This window comes from Otolemur garnettii, unplaced genomic scaffold (genome assembly GCF_000181295.1).
Source record: "Otolemur garnettii isolate 467f Iridium unplaced genomic scaffold, OtoGar3 scaffold00287, whole genome shotgun sequence".
Lineage (NCBI taxonomy): Eukaryota > Metazoa > Chordata > Mammalia > Primates > Galagidae > Otolemur > Otolemur garnettii.
In genome coordinates this window covers 369,247-385,757 of record NW_003852682.1, presented here as the reverse complement: position 1 = coordinate 385,757, position 16,511 = coordinate 369,247, and the positions used below count along the sequence as shown (strand labels likewise).

Genomic DNA, 16,511 nt, shown 5'->3' with positions numbered 1-16,511 from the left:
TTATGATGTACCTGGGGGATGTCTTGTTCAGGTTGAGTCATACTGGGGTTCTGAAACTATCTGCTATCTGAATTTCAGAATCTCTTGGCATGTCTGGAAAATTCTCTTTCAAAATTTCATGAAGAAGAGCCTCTGTGTTTTGTGAGTCAGCTCCGTCGCTTTCAGGGATTCCTATAAGGCGAATATTAGTTTTCTTCGAATTATCCCAGAGCTCTCTCAGAGAAAAATCCATTTTTGCTTTCCATTTCTTTTCATCTTTGTGCTCTTGTGCTTGTTCAAAAGCTTTGTTTTCAATGTCAGAGATTCTTCTTTCAGCCTGTTCCACTCTGTTTCAAAGAGATTCAGCCATATTTTTCAAATCTTTGAGGGCTACAACTCTTACCTCAAAGTTTCAAAATATTTGATCATTTTATCTTTGAAATTGTTGAATTCTTGAGTCATCTTTTGAATAATTTCTTGAGACATTTTTTTGAATAATTTCTTGGAATTCTAGCTCTTTACTTTCTTCCATTCTATTAATCTTATTTGTTATCCACATTCTGAACTCGATTTCTGTCATCTCAGCCATCTGTTTATGGGTTGGATCTTCAGCTGTCTCTGCCACATCCTTCCTGGGGAGGTTGATCTTCTCTGGTTATTCTTACTACTGGAGTTTTTCTGCTGACTCTGCCCCATGCTGGATTTATTCCATTTGACTAGGTAAGCAGGTAAGAGGAAGTTGGGTTGGGGGCTCTGGGAGTAGTATTTTACTAGCCTTTTTGGGCAAAGGCTGGGACTGGTGTCTGTACCTTTTCCCCTAGAGCTTTGCCAAGGATGCGTATAATGCTATAGTCTGAGAGCCTGGGGGCCTGTGCATCTCTATCTTGTTTTTGGCTGGTCTCTGTTCTAGAAAATCAATTACTCTGGGTTAAGATCTCAGTTGTGGAGAAATAGCAGCGATTAAGTAACCCCTCCCCCCACTGGGGACAGTTAGGAAAGGAAATCCACACCTTCCCTCAGCCACACCCCCAGGGTATCACTTTAGATAGTTCTCAGGTGATTGGCCCAGTTCAGCTGATCTAAGTCAAGTGTCCCAGTCAACACAAGTCTCAAGTGGGGGAGTTCAATAGGTCTCTGGCAACTGTACAGCAAGGGTCTTCTGGCAGCTCAGGTATGACTCACTCTGGTGTTCTGTGGGGTCAGAAAGACCTACTCAGCAAATAAAATATTCTAGGGAGGTTGATGCCTCCTACCCCACCTTGTACCTTCATCACACCCAGTCACTGGAGACCCTGCAGGGCTGTGACACAGTTGCCCAATAAGCGAATGTGGCAGAGCTTTGTGTCTGCCAGAATCAAAGTAGAGCCAATGCCAGCTCCACTCAGTTACTGCTCTTTGACCCCTGCCAGCAAAGGGATCTGAGGCTTGACTGTCTCAGGCACTCAGTGACAGCTGGAGAATGTTCCACCTGAAGACAATTTAGGCCTGAGAAAATCCAGAGAGCATCAGAGATTCTCCCTCAACCATCAGTTAATTTGCCCAAATCAAGAGATCCAAATCTATTGACCCGATCAGTACCCACTTTCTGATTGGAAAGATCACAAAGTCTCCAGCAACTAGATAATAGGCGTCTACTGGTAGTACAAGTGTGGCTTGCTCTGATGCTCTGAGGAGTCAGAAAGGCCCACTCAATAGATGATTTAGAGTAAGAAGGCTGATGTCCCTTTTCCATCCTTACTCGCCCTTCACCTCCAGACTCTGGTAACCTCAGTCTCTTTTAACCCCACTACCAGTTTCTGTTAACCCGGACTCTGTAACCCAGTCCTGTCCAATAGGTGAGTGAGTCGGGGTTTTGTGCCTACCAGAGTCCAGGTAAAGTCAATGAGTTCATCAGGGTTTTGTGCCTTCCAGAGTCCAAGTAATGTCAATGCCTTCTCTACTCAGTGACCACTCTTTGTCGCCAGCCAGCAGAGATAGTTGAAGCCTATCCACCTCAGGCACTCAATGGGAGCTAGAGAATATTCTGCTTGGGTCCTATCTAAACCTGGAATTTGTTTTCTTGAAGTTGTGGTTTGCCTCAGTGGGGAAGACATGCATTTATCTATCTCTTCTCTCAGCTCGTCTTTCCACCTTCAGCTTCGTTGGGTTCTTCTGGCAGTTGTCTCTCCCCCTGAACTGAAGTTTGTGTTGAAAGCTAGCTCCAGTCAGCTCTCGTCCCGTTTCTGTATATTCTTATTGAATGTGAAAATTGGAGTTAGGGAATATAGCCAACCCAAGGATTTAGCAAAGTAAAAAACACATTGAAACCAAGTGGACAAATAAACAGACTAAAATGCTACCAGACACATACACACACCGATGCCCAGACACTCAGAAACAAGTAAACAAACAGACAAAAAAGAAAACAAAACAAAAGACAAACCAACCAACAAACAGACAAAACAAACAAAAAGATAGTAGTAATAAAAGATAACCACAAAAATGGTGGTCATAAAATGACAGAGAAAACAAATAGCAAAACAAACAAACAAACAAAGAAGAAAGAAAATTTAAAAAAAGAAAAAAGAGAGAGAAAAGGAGGGCACCACTAAGAAAAATACTGTTTTTTTGAATATATACAAACAAACCCCTTTATAAGTGCGGTGGGATTCCAGTTTAATGGAAATATAATTATGCTGCAATATACTTTCTAGACAGCAGGTGGCGCTGTGAGTGGTTCCCAGGTTAAAAACAAAAACTAAAAAAAAAAAGGAAAGAAAGAGAATCTTTGTTGGCAGGTTGCACAGATTCTCCCTACAACAGTTCCTGCAAAGTGTTGGGCATCTTGGATTAGCTTCAGATGCAGGATGGCTGGCTGCGGGTCAGATTGAACTCTCCACACTTCTGGGAGAGGGGTTATGGAGATGCTATTTTTGGAGTTTTACATTACATCTGGTTCCTGGCTGGCTGCCCACTCCTATCTGTCCTCCAAACTTGGCACATGAGTCCACACTTTGCCAGATTTTACACTCAACTCTTAGTTTCCCCTTGAACAGAAAATTGTTGTGATCCGAGGGAAAAGAGCTAGGTGCTTTTTGCACCCTCTGCATTCAGTCCGTTTCTGATGGGGGTGGAGCTGGTTACTTCTAGTTCCCACCACCGCTGCCCACACAGAAGACTTTTCAGTGTTTGTAGGAAGGAAACCGATTCCCTCTGTGGGTTGTGGCATCAGTGCAGCTCCACACAGACTTCCAAAATTACAGGATGGATCGGTTCCTAAGCAGAGTCCCTTCCCCTCAAGTTTCTGTCCGATTGCCTGGATCCCTGATGCTCAAATCAAGTCCAAATTGCTCCCATTTCTGGCTGCCAAATTCCGCTTGGGAATCCACGCACCACCACACTCTCTGCGAAACACACAAACTTCCCATGAATTGGGCACAGAAGTCCTTTGTGGGGGAGGGATTGGTTTCTGCCTCTCAGGGTGCCAGCTGCAGACCTGGCACCATGGTCGCAGCTGCACACAGGTCGCAGCTGGCACCATTTCAGTTACTGCCCTGAGTTTTTTTCTGGCTGACACTGTAGTTCTGGGCTACACTTTCAATCCAGCAATTCACCTCCTTGCTGCACACCCTATGCTGCTTGACCATTTCAGCACTTCATGTGGGAAAAGATCCAGCCCCCCCAACTCTCACCTGAAACCACCAGGAGAGTTGACCCAGGGATGCATCCCCTCTGCCATCTTGCTCTGCCTCCTCACATCAGAATTCTATCAAACCTTCAAAGAGGAACTAGTTCCTATAATGCATAAACTTTTCCAAAATGTAAAGAAAGAAGGAATCCTCCCCAACTTATTCTATGAAGCAAATATCACCCTGATCCCCAAACTAGGAAAGGGCACAACAAAAAAGAAAACTATAGACAATATCATCAATGGATATTGATGCAAAAATATTCAACAAGATATTAGCAAACAGAATAGACAAGGTATTAAAAAGGTTATACCCCATGATCTAGTGAGTTTTATCCTAGAGATGCGGTCGGTTCAACATACACAAATCTATCAATATAGTACACCACATGAATAGAATAAAAAAAAGTCCATATGATTCTTTCGATCGATGCAGAAAAGGCTTTTGACAGTATCTAGCATCATTTCGTGATAAAAACACTCAAGAAAATAGGCTTAGAAGGAATCTTCCTTAAGCTGATAGAGGCAATCTATAGCAAACCCACAGCCAATATCATATTGAATGGAATAAAACTGAAAGCATTCCCGCTCAAATCTGGAACTGGACAAGGATGCCCACTGTCTCCACTGGTATTTAATATAGTATTGTAAGTCCTAACCATTGCAATCAGGCCAGAGAAGGAGATCAAAGGAATCCAAATGGGCACATTGAAGGTCAAACCTTTTTACAGATGACATGATTTTATACCTGGAAACCCCCAGGGATTCAGCTACAAAGCTCTTGGAAATGATCAAGAAATATAGCAGTGTTTCAGGTTTCTGAATCAATACCCACAAATTAGTAGCCTTCATATATGCCAACAATTGTCCAGCCAGGAATAAAATTAAAGACTCTATTCCTTCTGCAATAGCACCAAAAAAGATGAAATACCTGGGAATATATCTAACAAAAGAAGTGAAAGATCTCTGTAAAGAGAATTATGAAACTTTGAGAGAGGAAATAGCAGAAGATGTCAACAAATGGAAGAACATACTATGCTTATGGCTGGGAAGAATCAACATCATTAAAATGTCCATACTACCCAAAGCAATCTATAGATTTAATGCAATCCCCATCAAAGCACCAATGTCGTACTTTAAAGATCTTGAAAAAATAGTACTTCAATTCATATGGAACCAGAAAAAAATCCCAAATAGCAAATACAGTTCTTAGAAATAAAAACAATTCTGGAGGCATCACATTGCCAGACTTCAGCACTGGCACAAAAACAGAGATAGAGAATCTAGAGATGAACCCAGCCTTATATCGTCATTTAATCTTTGATAAGCCTGACAAAAACATGCAGTTGGGAAAAGAATTTTTATTTAACAAATGGTGTTGGGAAAACTGGTTATCTACATGCAGAAGACTAAAACTGGACCTGCACCTCTCACCATTCTCAGAAATTGATTCTCATTGGATAAAAGATTTAAATTTAAGACACAAACAATAAAAATTCTAGAAGAGAGTGGGGGGGAAACACTTGAAGATACTGGCCTGGGAAAAATACTTTATGAGGAAGATCCCCCCTAGCAATCACAGCAACATCAAAAGTAAATAACTGGGACTTGATCAAGCTAAAAAGCTTTTGCACAGCTAAGAGTACCACAAACAAAGCAAACAGCCTCAGAACGGGAGAAGATTTTTACATGTTATGAATCTGACAAAGGCCTGATAACTAGAATCTACAGAGAACTCAAATTAAACAAGAAAAGTGCAAACAACCCTTTCTATAAGTGGGCAAGTGATTTGAACAGAAACTTCACTGAGGATGACAGATGAATGGCTAACAAACACAAGAAAAAATGTTCACCATCTTTAATCATCAGAGAAATGCAAATCAAAACCACTAATATCACCTAACTCCAGCAAGATTAGCCCACATTACCAAGTCCCAAAACACCAGATAGTGGCATGGATGTGGAGAGAAGGGAACACTTCTATACTGCTGGTAGGATTGCAAACTAATACAGCCCTTTTGTAGAGAAGTATGGAGAGTCCTCAAAGATCTAAAAGTAGACCTTCCATTTGACCCTGCAATCCCATTGCTAGATATCTACCCAGAAGAACAAAAATCATTTTACCACAGAGACATTTGCACCAGAATATTTACTGTGGCTCAATTCATCATTGTCAAGTCATGGAAGCAACCTAAGTCCCCATCAACCCATGAATGGATCAACAAACTGTGGTTTATGTATACCATGGAATACTATTCAGTCATTAAAAAAACAGAGGCTTTATATTTTTTACATTTGCCTGAATGGAGTTAAAATACATTCTTCTTAGTAATGTATCACAAGAATGGAAAGAGAATATCCAATGTAGTCCATACTAATATGAAATCAACATTCAAATGATTACATGTTCCTAAGAACAATAAAATACTATTATAGTTCAGTTCAGGGGTAGAGGAAAGCAGGAGGGGGAAGGGGAAGGATGTATGGCGGGAGGGGAGGGCATGAGGTGGGATCTCACCTGATGTGCACATTGTAAGGGTGTATAACATGCCTCCTGAGTGAGGGGCTCTTCTACAAGTGGAACTTTTCCCTGGAAGTGAGAACAATGTAACTTAAATATTGTACCCTCATATTAATTTGAATAAAGTTTTAAAAAATAAGAAAAAGAAATACCTATTCAGATCTTCTGCTCATTTTTAAATTATATTATTTGATTTTTTTCCCTAATGAATTGTGTGAGCTCCTTATATATTCTGGTTATTAATACTTTACCACATAAATGGATTGCAAATATATGCTCACATAAGCAGTGGTTCTCAACCTTCCTAATGCCACAACCCTTTAATACAGTTACTCATGTTGTAGGGACTCCCAACCATAAAATTATTTTCATTGCCACTTCAAGTATTAGGAAGGTTGAGAACCACTGTTCTATAGGTTGTGTTTTTACTTTGTTAATTGTTTCCTTTGCTCTGCAGGAGCTTTATAACTTGATGTAATTTCAATTGTCTATTTTGGCTTTGGTTGCCTGTGCTTTTGAGCTCTTCCACAAAAAAATTTTTGCCCAGACCAAAGTCCTGGAACATTTCCCCAATGTTTTCTTCTAGTAGTTTCTGGTCTTATATTTAAGTTTCTAATTCATTTTGATTGATTTCTGTGTATGGGGAGAGATAGGTGTCCTGTTTCATTCTTCTGCATATAGCGATCCAGTTTTCCCAGCACCATCAATTGAAAAGATTCTCCTTTTCCCCACAGTATCTTCTTGGCAGCTTTGTAAAAGAAAGTTTTGTTATAAACTCATGGAGTTACATCTGGATTCTTTGTTCTGTTCCATCAGTCTATGTGTCGGTTTTTAATGACAGTACCATGCTATTTTGATTTCTATAGCTTTGTAGTAAATTTGAAGTCAGGTAGTGTTTCGCCTTCAGTTTCGTTCTTTTTGCTTAGGAATGCTTTGGCTATTCAGGGTCTTTTGTAGTTTCATATGCATTTAGGAATTTTGTTTTCCATTTCTGTGAAGAATGTCACTGGTATGTTGATAGAGATTTCATTCAATCTTTAAGCTAATTTGAGTTGTATTGTCATTTTAACAATATTAAGTCTTCCAATCTATGAATGTGAAATATCTTTTCTTTTGTGTGTGTGTGTGACTTATGTTTCTTTCATCAGAGTTTTATAGTTTTCCTTATATAGATCTTTCTCTTATTTGCTTAGATTGATTCCTAGGTAATTTATATTTTTGTAGCCATTATAAACGGGATTGCTTTCTTGATTTCTTTTTTAGCTTGTTTGCTGTTGGTGTTTATAAATACTAGTGATTTTTCTATTTTAATTTTGCATCCTACAACTTTGCTGAATTCATTTATCAGTCCTAATAGTTTTTTCTAGGTGTCAGATTATGTCATCAGTGAATAAGGTTAATTTGACTTTGTTTCCCTGATTTGGATGGCCTTGATTTCTTTCTCTTGCCTAATTGCTCTGTCCAGGATTTCTAGTATTATGTTGAATAATTGCAGTGAAAGTGAGCATCCTTGTCTTGTTCCAGTCTTTTAAAGTGAAGGTCTTCAGTTTTTCCCTATTCCATATGATGTTAGCCATTGATTTTGTTGTATATGGCCTTTATTAGTTTAGGTTTGCACTTCTATACTCATTTTGATGAGAATTTTTATCATAAAGGGATGTTGAATTTTATCAAATGCCTTTTGGCACCTATTAAAATAATCATGGATGAATAGATATTCATATAATTTTTGTTCTTGATTCTATTAATGTAATATATCAATTTATTCATTTCATATGTCGACTCACCTTTGCATCCCTAGGATAAACCCCACTTGATCATGGTGAGTGATACTTTTAATGTGGTGTTGAATTCAATGTGGGAGTTTCTATTTTTATGTGGTGGTGAAGAATACGATGCCAACTAGTACAGTAGTACAGTGTAGTTTGGTGCCACTGCCTTGCTTTATGCTGATATCAGCAGTTTTACCTACCATTGCTTTTGCTTCATCAGTGCAAAGGAAAACACAATGGAAATGGCCAATAATATTTTAATATTTTCAGATAGAACCCTTCATTTTCATCCACCCATGAGATTCCTAGAATGAAGATCAAATCACATCCCTCTATTGTTTAAAACCCTCTCATAATACCCCATTGTGCCAAAAATAAAATAAAATCCAAATTTCTTCACACTACTATGTGAATTAACCACTCATTACCCTTCCAAATTCATCTCATACACGTCTTTTTTTTAATTCAACCTTCTCCAGCCACTCTGAAATTCTTTTAATTCCTAAAACAAACCAATCTAATCACTTTAAGGCCATTACACTTGTTGAAACACAAATCTCTTAAATTTTCGCATACCTGGGTTGAAAGGTTCCAGATCCAAGGATAAAATCATCTCAAGACATGAGATGAAAGGAAAATGGAGATCCAATTCATGCAGTTAAAGTGTCCTTTATTTCCACCTAGAGTACAGGTGGGTTGAGATTCCTGACCAGGGAGAAATCCACACGTGGGCTATGGCAGACAGGAATTTAAAGGGTTAGGGCAGTCAGGATTAGTGGCATTCTTGTTTCCTGGGAGGGACATGAATCTGACCACTCCTGGGTGGGCCATGAACCTGACCCTGTCTGGACAGGGCAAGTTTATTTGGGCAGGTACACCTGATCTATCATGGATCCTTCTCATTCAATGTCTCCTCCTCAGACAGGCCTTTTATGAACATTCTTTCTCAAGCACACCCCTCTGTGCCTTCTCATATTCTATCTCATTCTTTGACTTCACTTTCTGCATAACATTTATTGATCTCTGAGATATGTTGTACTGCATCATGTGCCTCTTCCTGCCCCCTTAGAATGTATTCTATATGAACACAGAGACCTTGTCTTTCTTGTTTTCTGCTATATCTTTGGTATATTGAACATTATCTTGCACATAGTTAACACTTTAAAGGTATTGATGAAAAAAAAGAATGAATGACTATCGTAAATGTGAATATACTGTGCCATATTCATATAGACTCTGTGAGATAGGTGGCATTTACACCCACTATAAAAATGGGAAAACTGACTCAAAAAGGTTAAGTGATCTGCCTAAGTTTAAAATGAAAAAAAAAATCATCTTGTGTTGTATTGCTTATTATAAAGTAGAATAATGCATACTTGTAATCACATCAGGCATATTGGAAAGGGGCAGCCACATCAGAGGCTCATGCACAGAGATGCTTTGCACAAGGTTTCACCTGCTGCTTCTGTTCCTGCTTATAAGTGGGGTAAAATACTATCAAAGTTTCCCAGAAACAGCAGTGACCTAGAAAACGGAGAAGCCCGCTTCAGAGCTTTCACCTCTAGGGTTCTCTATTGTTGAAGGACCAAAAAAGTACCAGAGAGACTTGCAGAGTGTTTTTCTGGAAGCTGTTTCCTGATTAACTACTATATCGTACTTGGTATATGATAATTTATTGGCAGGTAAAGCTGTGGGAAATGCCTGGTTTGAACGCTTGTAATAGATAAGTTCTGAGCCCTTGAGACAAGTTCTGGAGCTGCTGAAGCTGGGGTTCCATTCCCTCTGTCAAAATGAAGTCCCTATAACCCAGTTCTAATCCTCATGCTTTTCTCAGGAACGTATACACAGGGACCAAAACAGACCTGCCACAGCTCCCCAGAACACTTAATAGTGTTTTTTGTGTAAGCCATCATGAATACAAAGAGGAAGCAAGCAGAACCCCTGAGGCGTGGGGAGGAGAAAGATTATTGCCATTTTAATAATTTTCTGTTTTGTCCTTTTATCTAAGCCACAAAATTGGGTGGCCTATCCTAAGAGAGTTTATAAAAATGAACGTAAATTATTCACGTTAGCCCTGACAGTTCACTTAGTAGTCGCTAGTAACAGCAGTGAGATTGCGCCCTCCGGTGGAATTTGTAGCTCTGTGTAGTTTTGAATTTTTTTCAGGCACCAAAAGGTACTGACGAGAATCTGTGAAGATCACCAGAAGTCAGCAGGCAGCTAATCCTCGTTTCCATACGGTACATGAAGAAAATTCTTGCTATCTGGTTGATATCTCAGTTGTGATACTTTAATCTATAGTAACAGTTTCAGATAACACATCCAGGCACAGCAGAGCTGAACGGAATAAAAGAGGGGCTGGTTTTCCCTTTAGGGTATTTTTTTTTTTTTTTTAAGAATGAGTCACATTTCTCATAAACATTTTGACCTCAAAGTCTGTTTCCACTTACCCTTCCCTAGTCCTGAATTTAATTTTTTTTAATTTGGGTAATAAATTTTATCCTGTATCATTTTCCATTACAGGAAAAAGCAAATCTTTTCACCCATGTTTTAGCCTAACTTGGATGAATACAAAAAAAGATATTGACAAATTACTTTATATATCCTATACTCCTAAACTCCCTTGTTTCACTTTTCAGGTATCTGAGATTCATCCATCTGTGCAGCGTGGATTTGGACTTCAGAGTTGGGCAAGGCAGATCTAGACCCCGCTTTCGGGGAATTCACAGTCTGCTGGGGAGGCAAACAAGAACTAAGGAATTTTCAACTGTGATGAATGTACTATGTGATAAGCAGAATTCACTGGGCTCTGATGGCATGTAGCAGGGGATAATAATGTTGTTTAGAGGGTACAGTCTCCCCAGATGAGTGACTGGTAAGTTAAGATATGAAGGATAACTGGGAGTTAGCTGAGTGGAAAAGGAGTGGTAAGTTGTCCAGGCAGAGAAAAAGCATGTCTGAGGTCCTGGGGGGCCAGAGAAAACATGGGGTATCAAAGATGCAGCTCCAGAACTTGTCTCAAGGGCTCAGCACTTATCTATTACAAGCTCTCAAACCAGGCATTTCCAACAGCTTTACCTGCCAATAAATTATCATATACCAATATGATACCATATATCATATTCTTCCCTGGCCTCAGTAGAAGATCACACAGGATATTGGTCTTCCTGGCTCACCCTTCTTCAAAACTATGGGTACCCCATCTGCATAGTGTAAGTTGAAAAGCATGAGTAAAGAGTCAGGTCAGCTGGGTTCAAATCCTACTCCACCCCTTGCTGGCACTATGACCTTCAACTTACCTTAGATGCTTCAGCAAGTATGTCTGCTTTCTCTATTGAGGAATTAGGAAAATTATATCATTTGTCTTGTGTCAGAGGCTAGGCAATAATGCATGTTTGGGATTAAGTTGGTTAATTAATTTTTGGAACATAAAACAGTGCCCAGTACATTATAAGCATTCAAAAATGATGTTACTAACATTTGTGCATACATATAGGTTTAGAGGTAATTGGTTTGAAATATGAGTTCAAAAGTTTCAGACTTCATTGTTTACTTGCCATAGCACCTCCAAGTTGGAACTTACAGTTCTAGAATTTTAAATTATGAAACTCTATTTTGTGTGTGTGTGTGTGTGTGTGTGTGTGTGTGTGTGTGCGTGCTCCCATCCAGGTAGTCTGTAATGAGTTATTAGACCCATTACTTTGAACTTTTTTTGTTGAGGTAATTTCAAACCTAGAAAAATGTTTCAAGGATAGTACAAACCATTTCCATTTACCCTGTACCCCTTCACTTAAACTCCTCAGTTGTGAACATTTTACCACCTTTAATTTATATTCTCTTTCTTTCTCCCACAACACACATATACATACACAAATAAGCAAACATGTAAGTAACTATTTTTTTCTGAACCATTTGATAGTAAGCTATAGACTTCATGTCCTTTTACTTGTAAATACTTCATTGTGGTTTCTAAGAATAAGTATAATTATCAAAATAAGAAAACTTACATCGACGAAAATATTATCTAATTTATGAATTTTATACAAAGTTCATCCATTTTCCCAACAATGCCTTTTATAGTTTTTTTTTTTTTTGAGACATAATATCACTTTTCCACCCTCTGTAGATTACCAGGGCATCAGTATCACTTTTCCACCCTCTGTAGAGTACAATGGCATCATAGCTCACAGCAATCTCAAACTCTTGGGCTCAAGTGATTTTCTTGGCTCAGCCTCCCCAGTAGCTGGGAATAAAGGTGCCTGCCACAATGCCTGGCAGATGGAGGTCTCGCTCTTGCCCAGGTTGGTCTTGAACTCTTGAGCTCAGGCAATCCACCTGCCTCACCCTCCTAGAGTGCTAGGATTATAGGCATGAGCCACTGCACCCGGCCCTACAGTGGTTTTTTACTAAGGAAAGACCCATTTAAGCATCATATCCTGTATTTAATTATCATGTCACTATAGTGTATATTTGACTCTGAACCAATTTCTTAGGCGTTCTTTGTCTTCCACATCTTCTTTTTCAAAAGCCTGGGCTAATTAAATTATAGAATGCTCTTTACTTGGTGTTTATCTGATTATTTTCACATGATTCTATTGAGGTCAGGCATATTTGTCAGGAAGACAACAGAAATAAAATATCTTTCTCATCACATCATACAGGAAAGCACATGCTGTGGTTTATCCTAATATTAATTATAGAAACTTGATCACTTGGTTAAAGTGGTGTCTACTGGCTTACTCCAGTGCAAATTTACTAGTTTTCCTTTAAAGTTATTAATCATTGTGTAGGGAGATGGTTTGAGAAAGAATAAATATCCCATTAATCATAAAACTTTCATGTAATAATTTTAGCCTGCATTGATGATTCTTTTCTAAGATAATTATTTTATACTACTGTTGTAAAATGATGGTTTTCTAACTGCATCACTTCTTCCATATTTATTAGATTGCATTTTAAAGTAAGAAACAGTTTTTCCTTTTCCTTTATTTATTTATAGTACAGATCTGTAGATTTTTATTTGATTAAAAAAATTTTTGCCAGGGTTTTACCCCTTTATTTCTATCTTTGGCAAAAATAGGATCAGGAAAATCACATCTTTTAGATAATTACAACATTTGTTCCCTCCCAATAACCAACCAAATGCATCAAAGGTACCTTATGCTTAAGTTCAAATCGGACATGAATTCACTTCACAGTTCCCTACCTTCTGTTTTTATTTGCTTTTTTTTTTTTTTTTTGAGATAGAATCTCACTCTGTCACCCTGGGTAGAGTGCTGTGGCATCATAACTTACAACAACATCAAACTCTTGGGCTCGAGAGTTCCTCTTGCCTCAGCTTCCTGAGTAGCTGAGACAACAGGCACTTCCACAAAACTCGGCTATTTTTTTCTATTTTTAGTAGAGACCAGGTCTTGCTCTTACTCAGACTGGTCTCAAACTCCTGAGCTCAGGCAATCCACTTGGATTACAGGCATGGGCCACTGCATCCCACAGTCCTCTAACTTCTTAAATACATTTGCTCTTGCTACTGCTAAGTTTCTCGCCATTTACCAACAGCTTGGAATCCTGCCAGAGAATCAGAAGATATTTTTAGATTGTCCAATATTTCACTCACTACCCACAAGACGGTTTCTCCTGTTTGTGGTCTAGTTCATAGACATACTATATTATCTCCTTCCTAGTGATAACAGAATTTTGTCTTCAGTGGGTTCTTGGTCTCGGTGATTCGAAGAATGAATCCCTGGACCACAGATCAGTAGTTAAGACAGGATTTATTTACAGAAAAGAAAAGAATACAAAAACACCAAAGCTCCTGGCTGAGAGAAAAAACCCAAGTGGGGGCAGGGGGGAAGAAAGTTCTCTGGACTCTTTGTTCAGGGGTATATATGGTTGCATGGGTTCCTTGTAGTTACATGAGGCCAGGAAATGAATGAATAGTCTTTCCTGTGGGACAAGGTGAATGAGTGTATTAATGAATGGACATAGTCCATTCATGGAATTGAGGCCTAGAAACTTACATGAAATTGACCTAGGCATAGGAAATGGGGGGTTTCCTGTTGGGTCATAAGTGCAAGTGGAAGGAGACACTTAGGCACTGGTGTCTCCCCAGTAGTTTTCCGGCCCCTCTGGCCACTAGAGCCTCTGGTGAAGGGCCCTACCTTGCCTACCCTCCAGCCCACTGGTTCCTCTGCTGGCTGCCACCACACCAATACTGCTGGGGCGGAGGTGGAGGGGCAGGACCTCCAGCTCAGTTCTGCTGAGCTGGTTGGGGTGCCACCTGTCTGGTATCACTAGGAGACTTAAAAAAGGAGTTTCATTTTCATGATGGGCAAGGGCTTCAGGAAGAGTTGTACCACATGTCCCTGGAAATGAAACCTGAATCTATTTGTGGTCGAGGTGGTCTCCATGTTAAAGTAGGCCACTGACACTCCCCCTGGCAGACACCGGGGGCGGGGGGCAAACATGGTGGTTGGGTACACTACAGAGGAATTGTCCACCACTAGACGTAGGTGACAGAGGGTGACCTCTCTGTCAACCTCTTCCGGAATGGCAGGATCCAGGTTTTCTCCAAACCACATGACATGAAGTCGCAGCAAGCCTCTGCACCCTTTCTCTTCACGCTGGGGAAGTTTCTCAAATGGGATCCAGGTTTCTTGAGTTTCAGGTCCTGGAGCACCTTTTCCTGATACAGCTGGACAAATTGGACTCTTGTAATTCTTAGTCACAACTCCACAAGAGGTATATCGAATTTTAAATAAACTACCATGGATTTCCAAAAGGTTCCTGGTGCCAGCTTTGCTGTGCAGCTCTTCGATATTCTGGGTGATGACCATGACCTGTCAGCCCTGACTGCCTAGCCAGACCTCACACTCGGCAGTGGCGAGGTGTCTGGGGTTGGGCTGCTTGCTGTACACAACCTTGCACTGGTAGTGGTAGAACTCCCACACGTAGGACTGGTTGTGGGCAAAGGCCTGAGGGGTTGCCAGTTCCTGAGCCGGCCATTTTCTCCAATAACCTCCACTCCTCTGAATGTCAGAACCCCACATTCAGCAGTAATACCAGCCCCTAAAATTATGACTGTGTGCATTGCTTTTGCAAAAATTGTCCGAAAATCTGCCATGCTTGCACATGGACGATCCATTGTGGTGCAAATCTTGGTTTGTGTGGAGGCTGGAGGCTTCAGGCCACAATACAGCTGGGAAAACAACTGGCTTGGGACAAACCAGAAAGACTGCATCAGGTTTTCTTTGTAGTTCTAATTCTTGATGTGGGCTACAAGAGGTGAGCTCAGGGCTGTGTGGAGGCTGGACACTGAGCGAGCGGGACATGGCCTATTTGATTCAAATTTTTATAAATCATTGTTATCATTATTTATTCTTACATGTGAAATGCCCAGATTTAGGCAATGTGAGCTGGTTCAAGCTGATTTCTGTGTCTTTTGGACAAATCCACATAAATTTTTGAACACTTCCTTACTTTCTGTTCCATTAAGATGTTCCACACTAATGTTATTCATTACATATGCCATCACTGGAATCAACAGTTTGTCCAAGGACCCTTGTTCCTTTGATTTAGAAATGGTATTTAGAAACAATGACCTGAATGCTAAATGTTCTCATTGCATCTGGGATAAACACATTTTATTACATTCCCTCTTCTTGCCTTGCGTCTCTAAATACAACTAAATATGCATATCTTGGAAATAATTCAACAGATACTCAAAATAGAAAGAAGGTAGACTAGGTAGGAACCTCAGAACTTGAAGAACACTGCAATGTTTCTGGGTTTTCTGTATATCACCCATATATCCCATACTGGGTGTCTGAAATGTCTGCAACTTAAAATTTTCTAACAGGCTAGCCGAAAAATAGATGAACAAAAAAACTCAAACAAATAAATAAGGAAAAGAAAAATCTTCCATCTCTGGACAAAGGTCCAAGAAAGGGAAAACTTGGCAGGGATTTGGCAGAGAGACTCACATCCAGTACCAGCATCTGGCTAATCTGCTTACAGTAAACTGGGGGAAAGGAGACCAATATATCCCCCATACCCACATCATCCTGCAGCAATGTCAGGATCTGATCTGTCCACAGCAATAACAGCAGAACCTAGGTAGTTTAACATATTTCCTTCCCCATATCAAAGGCCATAGATGAGTTCTTCTGTTTAAAATGGCAGTGACAGCTGGTCCAGTGTCTCCCAATCGTTCACTCAGCAGCAGAAGGCAGCCTACAGCCAGTGTCTCCTGATCCTCCACCCATTGGAAGACAGCCACCTTGATCCAGTATGTCCTAGCTCTATAATCAGTGGCTTAAGGCAACACAGTCCTGGTGTCTCCTGGCTCTACACAACCAGTGGTGGAAGGTGAATTGGACCAGGATCTTCTGACCATCCACCCAGACTTTTGGCTCCTAGTCTTCCACACAACAGCAGAAGATAGCCTATCCTTGATTGCACTGGCAGAGAAAAACTGGAAAATTCACTGGCACTGGGTGGCTGGAAAACAAATCAGGGCAAATGATTTTTGGACCTTTCCTCCAGATGCCCTATAACTCACTTAATGACAGTT

At 40.1% G+C, this 16,511-nt stretch overlaps 1 pseudogene; it reads right to left on the bottom strand.

Annotated features, from left to right (window-relative positions):
- Positions 1-13,447: 13,447 nt before the first annotated feature.
- On the bottom strand, positions 13,448-15,209 carry LOC100951217 (annotated as a pseudogene).
- Positions 15,210-16,511: the final 1,302 nt, after the last annotated feature.